Below are 6,170 nucleotides of genomic sequence, written 5' to 3'. Positions count from 1 at the left end.
TTTAGAATATTCATTTAAACATCCTTAAGATATCATGGTTCATTTTGCATATCATAAATCCCTGCATGTTTTATATAAACTATACCATTCAGTATTCCATTATTACCTCCATCAAAAGTTATTTACACTGTTGAATTTATCTTAATGCTGCCAACATTTCCAGGTGTACATAATTCCCCCCATATAGTCCAACATTTTCCAGTCTTCTTTAAACGTATTTTCTTCCTGTTCCCTTATTCTATGTGTTAAGTCTGCAAGCTGTGCATATTCCATCAGCTTAGGCTGCCATTCTTCTTTCCTTGGGACCTCGCTCATTTTCCATTTGGGGGCTTAAGTTTTTCGTCCCTAAACATACTTTTTGAAAGATGGGCCTCCGCAAATTCCACCCTCTGTGTAGCTATTGTTTTATTTTTATCTATTAAATTTACATACCACCCCTTCATCGGAAGATCACAAAGCAGTTTAAGATATAAAAACACGGAATACATGTTACGGAAATTACAGGGGGGGCACATCTTTAAAGTTAAATATTACAAATATTATGCCTGAATATATCCTTCCAACTTGACAGCTCAGGGAAGTCACCTAACTTTAAAAATAATATAAAATCATCTCCTTTCCCAGTTCCCCCCATTCCAAAGCTATTTTCTCCTGGCAAAAGGACTCCAGGAAGTTCTCAGAGGTGAAAATTGCTGGGCTCATTGTTAGCCAAAGGAAGCCAAATCTCATCACCCGACTCGCCTCAGGCTCCAGACATGCAAAGGAACTTCTATTGTACTTTTGGGTGGTGGGTTCTTAAGACATATTTGTCTATGCTAATCTTATACCTGAGTCTTGCCCTGCCATGTCTGCTTATGCTAATCTTGTACCAAGGACTTGTCTGGACATGTTTGCCAAGGTTAAGCCCTCCCCTTCGAACTGTATTCTGGGATGTGGCAGGAAAGTTTCAAAAGTCTTTGTCACCCCATCCTCGGGGTTCAAAATTTGCTCTTTGAACCTACTGCGCAATAAACTTTGGTTGACAGCTATTTGCTCCGGTTGGCTGGACTTCTTCCTTTATTCCGCAGGGACCCGCGGGCTCTGCCCGACCAGCTGGGTGACTGAGCAGCCTCACACCCAGATTTTTCCTTAACAATACATAACATAGCAACAAAGTTATCCTCATATTCCAGGTTGGAGGTCTGAGACTTGGAGAGAGAAAAATGGATCACAACATAGTACTGCAAAGTACTCTAGAAGGTGGGAGGTCAGAGCAAGGCTGAAATAATAGTGTCTGCAGGGGGTGTGCAAACCTATTGCACCCCCACCTCCAGCATCTCCAGTGGTCACTCACAAGTAGGAAGGAGAGCAGCAATCCAGCAACAGCTGGTGGGTCACAGGTTCCCCCAACCCCGCTCTTCAGAACCCCACCAAATGTGGAGAGACACTCCACTCCTCTGTCGTCTTACAGTGGTGCCTCGCAAGACGAAAAGAATCCGTTCTGTGATTCTCTTTGTCTAGCGGTTTTTTCGTCTTGCGAAGCAAGCCCATTGAAGGATTAGCGGATTAGCGCTATTAGCGGCTTTTAGCGGCTTATCTGCTGATCGGATCAGCTGATAAGCGGCTTAGCGGCTTAGAAAAAAGGGGGGAGGGGAAAAAACCAGCAGGAACTCGCAAGACATTGTCGTCTTGCGAAGCAAGCCCATAGGAGATTCGTTTTGCGAAGCACCTCCAAAACGGAAAACTCTTTCGTCTAGCGAGTTTTCCGTCTTGCGAGGCACCACTGTATATGGGGAGAACCAGCTTTTATCCAAACTACTGATTCCTCCAACCGCTGCCATCACTTACCTGTACTATACCAAGGCCTTAACGATAAAGCCAGTAGCTTTGGGGAGTTTTAGAAATGGTGCCAAACCAGCTTTTCACACATCCATAATTAAACTTTAAATTAAACTATATAATCCTACTTGGCTATGAAATCTAAAGGCGAATCATTCAAATCTGCTGGACACCACTGTGTGATACGAGGTTCCAGGAGCTTACCCAGGGTTTGTGTTTCCTTTGGAAGGTGTTGTAAACAAAAATTGCCTTTTTCCTTTATGGGGTATCCAAGAGCCCATATAGAGTCCTTACATAGGTTCCCTATTGGTAGGAGAGAATAACAGAGGCCAACCAGAGAATATTGAGAAGCAAAGCAGCCTGTAGGCTTGATCTATATTGATCTGTTGCAACAGGGTGCTCCCCTCACACGCAGGAAAGGAGGAGTACCCAGAAAAATGGTGTGCAAGGCCTTATAAAGACTTTTGAAATTGCCCCCCTGTAGATCAAGATCACCCCCAGAAACATCATACCTACATCACAGAAAATGCGGTCTAAACAGAAATTTAAATGTTTTTTATCTCTTGTCCTTGTTTATCTCCTGTCTGGCAGGTTACTTGATTGGATTTCCTGGGTAGCCTGGCTAGTCTTTTGTAGTGATAAATACTTAGTTCCTGGGCCAGGTCTCAGGCTCACACCCTGTTCAAACACAGACAGGATTTGTGAAAGAAAAGACAATGGGGAGGCTTTTCCATTTTGACCTTACAGAGAGTCAGTTTAGGAATCAAATTGGTTCCAGGTTGGCCTTCCTGTGCTGATCTATGTATGTGCTTGGTTGGTACACTTATGAACATTACCATGTATCTAAGACCATTAAATTCCTATTACAAAGGGCAAACAGCAGAGACGTTTTTATGATACTGTATAGGGTAAAATGTGGGCTGGGCAATGTAACTGTTAGGTGGATTTGTAGCTTCTTGATTGACCAAATCCAAAGAGTGCTGGAAAAAAGCGACTAGTGGGGTGCCATAGAGTTTTGTCCTGAAGCCGTTGTAGTTCAACATCTTTATAAAGGACCTGGACTGAGGAATTGAGGGGATTACCTTTACCTTTAATCAAATCTGCAGATGATAGCAAAATGGGAGGGGTAGCCAATGCCACAGAAAACCAGATTGGAGAACTGGGCCCAAACTAACAAAATGAATTTCAGTAGGGACAAATGTAAGATTCTGTACTTAGCCAAGAAGAACCAGCTGCACAAATATAAGATGGGGAATACCTGGCTTGCCAGTAGCACATGTGAAAAGGATCTAGGAGTCTTCGACCACAAGCTGAACACAAGTCAACAGTGTGGTGCAGCACGGGGGAAACCTACTGCTGTTCAAGGCTGCATCAACAGAAGTATATTGTCATCTTCAAATATCTAAAGGACTGTCACGTGGAAGAGAGAACAAGGAGATTCTGACTAAACATCAGGAAGAACTTTCTATTTTATTTTTTTGGGGAATTATATTTTTATTGGTTTACAAATACAAAAAAAAACCAACAAAGTTGTACATTCAAACTTCTTAATTACCTCTTAATTCCATTTTTTTGACTTCCCTCAATTTGTCTGAACTTCCTTCATTTTATAACTTTTAACACAATCCTACTTATTGTTATTTATTCTGGTAGCTTCAATTTCATTGTTTATATTTATTATTAGATTTTCACATCACAGAGCTTCCTTAAAACTTACAAACGTAATCTGGTTATCACTTAGTTTTTGCAAATATTGAATAAACTTCTCCCAATCTTCTGTAAATCTTTGATCTCGTCGATTCCGAATCCTTCCTGTCATTCTGTCCAATTCCGCATAGTCCATCCTTTTGCTCTCCAATCTTCTAGCGTAGGCAGCTCCTCTTGTTTCCATTTCTGGGCCATCAATATTCTTGCTGCAGTCACTACGTATAAAAATAACTTCTTCTCTTTCTTGTTTATCTCATTCCCTGTAATACCTAGTAAAAACGCTTCTGGTTTCTTAGTAAATGTATATTTCAACATTTTCTTCAATTCATTATAAATCATTTCCCAGAAGCATTTTACCTTCTTACACTCCCACCACATATGAAAGAAAGTGCCTTCCTTTTCTTTACATTTCCAACATTTGTTACTTATCTTATACATTTTTGCTAACTTTACGGGGGTTATATACCATCGATACATCATCTTCATAACATTTTCTTTTATAGCAGTACATGCAGTGAATCTTAAACCATCTTTCCAAAGTCTTTCCCATTCCTCCATTTGTATATTATGTCCTATATCTTTGGCCCAATCAATCATCACAGATTTTACCTCCTCATCCTTCGTATACCATTCCAGCAATATCTTATACATTTTTGCTAAGACCTTACAGTCATTATTTAATATGTCAGTCTGAAATTTGGATTCTTTATCAGCAAAGCCCCTTTCATTTAAATCTTTTCTAAACATCTCATTAATTTGAAAAAAAATGCAGCCAGTCATTCACATGATTCTTGACTTCTTCAAATGGTCTCATTTTCCATTTTCCTTCACTTTTACATATTAATTTCTCATATGTTACCCAGCCCCCTGTCATATTGACTTTCTTCACGCTCATCGCTTCCAGCGGTGATAAGCAATAAGGTGTTTTTTGTTCCAACAGATTTTTGTATCTTTCCCATACTTCAATCAAGGACCTTCTTATAATATGATTTTCAAAACCTTTGTGGACCCGTTTCTTATCGTACCACAAGTACGCGTGCCACCCACATCTATTATCAAAACCTTCTAAGTCTAACACATCCGTATCTTGTAATTTTATCCATTCCTTTAACCAACAGAGGCAAGATGCTTCATAATATAATTTCAGGTCTGGCAGGGCGAAGCCTCTTCTTTCTTTTGCATCTGTTAAAATCTTAAATTTTATCCTCGGCTTCTTACCCTGCCAGATATACCTTGAAATTTCTCTTTGCCAGTTTTTAAAAATTGCTGCCCCCTTGATTACTGGAACTGTTTGGAATAGAAATAACATCTTCGGTAGCACATTCATTTTTATCGTTGTAATTCTTCCCCAAAAGGAAAGTTTCATTCTTCCCCATACCTCAAGGTCCCTTTTAATCTTATTCCATGTTGGAACATAATTGTTCTGAAACAAGTCAATACTCCTGGGGGTTAACCAAACCCCTAAATATTTTACTTTCTTAACCACTTCTATCTCGGTTTGCTGCTGTAATCTATTAACTAACTCCTGATCAATATTTTTAGTAATTGCTTTAGTTTTTTTCTTATTCAACATAAATCCTGCCAATTATCCAAACTTATAAATTTATTTCAATACTTCCGATACTGTATTCATAGGATCTTCCAAGGTTAATACCAAATCATCTGCGAAGGCTTTAACCTTATATTCTTTTCTGCCCACCTTTACCCCTTTAATTTGCTCATTACTCCTGATTGCCCTTAAAAACACTTCTAAGACTGCGATGAACAACAATGGTGATAGAGGACATCCCTGTCTTGTGCCCTTGGTTATCTTTATATTTTCCGTCGTCACATTATTAACTATCAATTTAGCTCTTTGGTCCATGTATATAGTCTTAATACCATTTAAAAACATTTGCCCTATTCCCATCATTTCAAAATTTTTTAACATAAATTCCCAAGAGATATTGTCGAAAGCCTTCTCAGCGTCAAAGGAAGAACTTTCTAACAGAGCTGTCCAACAGCAGAACAAACTCCAACAAAAGGTGGTTGTTAAGTTGTGGGTGAACATATCAGACGACACAGCGATTCTTCAAACAGCTCTTGTTTATTCACAGGCCAGAATAGAACTGAACTGAAGGGTTCGGCCAGCCTGCTTATATAGAACTCCACTAGAACGCAACAGTAACCATTTTCTGTAACTATCCAATCACTGAACGTCACTTTCAATCCCTTATTTGCATATGTGGACCTGAGTGAAAACTATCTACAGTATCCCCCTGCTGGCCCAGGGTGAGAACTTCAGTACGTAACAGTGGTGGCCTCTCCCATTTACCCTCTAACACAGAACAACTTCCTTTGTTCAAGAAATACATCAAGAAACTTGCCTGGCTAGTTTAGGGTTGCCATATGCCTGGAATTTCCCAAACATAATCGGAATACTGCAGTCGGAAGCAGTGTCCATGTGGAAATCACACACACACACACACACACACAAATGTCCGGGAAAATATATATGGGAACTCGTGTCAGCACGCTCTCCCCCCCCCCCAGCTCAAAAACTTCAAAAGCAAACCACAACCACTTCAAGAGCTCAACAACCTCAGGTATTAAACTCAGGCATCATGCAAGCTAACCTCACTCCCTGTAAACTCACATCAGTATTT

Source organism: Podarcis liolepis (genome assembly GCF_965112155.1).
Source record: "Podarcis liolepis genome assembly, chromosome: 9".
NCBI classification, from domain to species: Eukaryota; Metazoa; Chordata; class Lepidosauria; order Squamata; family Lacertidae; genus Podarcis; species Podarcis liolepis.
Note: the sequence above shows the minus strand (reverse complement) of the source record.